Genomic DNA, 2448 nt, shown 5'->3' on the forward strand with positions numbered 1-2448 from the left:
TTAATTAAATAAAAACCAAAGTGGACAAATAAATAGAAATATAGCAGATTCATGTAGTCAAAGATGTTTCTGACAATAAATCTATGTACTCAATGCAATCTATATAAATATCCAATATTACAAAATACCAATATTAAATTTATAGGGAAAGTAAAATAAACTAGAATATCCAAAACAATTTTGAAAACAAAGAATATATTTGGAGGACTCTCACTACCTCATTTAAAAACTTACTGAAAAACTATATTAATCAAGACTATGTGATATTAGTGAAATGATAGACACAAAGAACAAAGAAATATAGTAAAAAGAGTCAAGAAATAATCCCACATACAAATGTATGGTGATTAATTTTTGATAAAGGGTAAGAATTAAACTTCTCAAAAAATGGTCCTGGAACAACAGGACATCTATATTAAAAACAAAACAACCCCCCCCCCAAAACACACAAATAATCTTTACCCATACCTTACCCCTTCACATCTATGTTAATATTATGGGCCATAGACTTAAAGGTAAAACCTAAACATATGAAACTTAAGAAGAAAGCATAGAAAAAATTGTTATATATATTCAATATATTGTAATAATCTATAATGGAAAAGAATCTGAAAAAATATATATATGTATAACTGAATCACTTTGCTGCACGCCTGAAACAGCATTATAAACTAACAGAGTATCATATCAACTGACAATACTTCAATTAAAAAGTGTTATAACTTTGGGTTAGGCAAAGATTTCTTAGCTGTAATATCAAAAATGTAACCCCTTAAAAATAAATTAATAAATTAGAGATCATCAAAATCAAAAAATTTCTGTTCCACAACACACACGATGGAAAGAATAAAACTAAAAACCACAGACTGGGAGACAATGTTTGCAAAAATACACATGACAAAGGAGTTGTATCTAAACTATATGAACTACCAGAATCCAATAAGAAAATGAACAGCCCAGTAAAAAATGAGCCAAGGATCTGAACTGCCTCTTCACCAAAGAAGGTATATGAATCACATGTAAGTACATGAAAAGATGCACAACATCACATTAGGGGAAGGCAAATGAAATCACAATGAAATACCACCACTGCATGTGTAATAAAATGGCATTAAATAAATAGATAAATAAATAATAGCTTGTGGATAGGAGACGAATTTGTGTATTTTTGGAGAACTATTTTGTGAAAGCTATTAAAAATATAATGAACACAGTCTTAGATACAATAACGCTACTTCTGAGAAATAGTTAACTTCCATACATCTAAGCAAAGATATACAAGGATATTCACCTAGCATATATTTGTATGAATGCTTTATATCCATTAAAATGTGAAAAGAATCCATAAGTGTAGCTATAGCTAGAGAATCGGATGGGAAAGTAGGAGTGTGAAAGAAATATTTACTTTTTAATTTATAGTCTTCTCTACTGTGTTTCTTTCTAATTTTTACCATATGTTTGTATTTCTTCTATAATTAAAAACCTAAACCACCATGATAGATGCAAATTAATGTGCAGTGGAATAGGCAGGACGTGTTGTCAGCATTTGGCAAATTGAAGGATTCCAAGTTGCAAGTTAAGTCACACTTTTGAAGAACTCTAGTCCAGTAAATTGCATTGCACCATCTGTTTTTGGCTCCCCATCAAATGGAATGTGGTGCCTAAAATCATGTCTCTGTTTAATAAGTGTAACTTCATCACCTAAAGTTCTGTTCTTTCTTTTCTGTTCTGTATTGGTCTGAATACAATGCTTCCTGAAGGATGCTCAGGCAAGGTAACAAATATGGCCCCTATTCCCCATGCTCTGGGTCTCTACCACATTACCCCAGATCAGGACCTCATGAACTGTCGCCTGGATTATTGCAATCAACTTAAAAACTTTTCTCCGAAACTCCAATACTCCAATACATCCCTTAAAACTGCTGCCAATGGGGCACCCAGACAGAGATTTCTAAAGCATAATTACAGCCATGGCATACCTGCCTAAACTCCATTAGTGCCTCCCCCTTCCTACTAGACAAGTCTCCTTAGGTTGACTCCAGCCTCATCACTCATCATCCCATGCCCCACGATACATGCCCCAGCCAAGCAGAACTTCCAAACCACAACACTCCCTGAGGCGAGGAGTGTCCTCTCTCTTTTCCCTCAACCATCCTGACCCCTGCTCCTACTGTGCTTCACCAGAAGCCTTTCTTGACCTGTCTGAGCTAAGAGTCCCTTCTAGTGATTTATTTAACCACACTGTGCTTTCATTCAACCAATGTCCCCCTGCATCATTTAATTACATGCCTGACCCCCCAACTACTGTGTAAGCTCCATGGGTAGGAACTCTACCTGATCCATCTTTCTATCTGCTGTGCCAAGCACAATGTCTACAATAGGGTCAATATCCTAAAAATGCTTGCTTAACTGAATAAAGAGACCAGCCCTGATGATGGAGAAAACATC

This window comes from Lipotes vexillifer, unplaced genomic scaffold, assembly GCF_000442215.2.
Source record: "Lipotes vexillifer unplaced genomic scaffold, Lipotes_vexillifer_v1.1 scaffold391, whole genome shotgun sequence".
Classification (NCBI taxonomy): domain Eukaryota; kingdom Metazoa; phylum Chordata; class Mammalia; order Artiodactyla; family Lipotidae; genus Lipotes; species Lipotes vexillifer.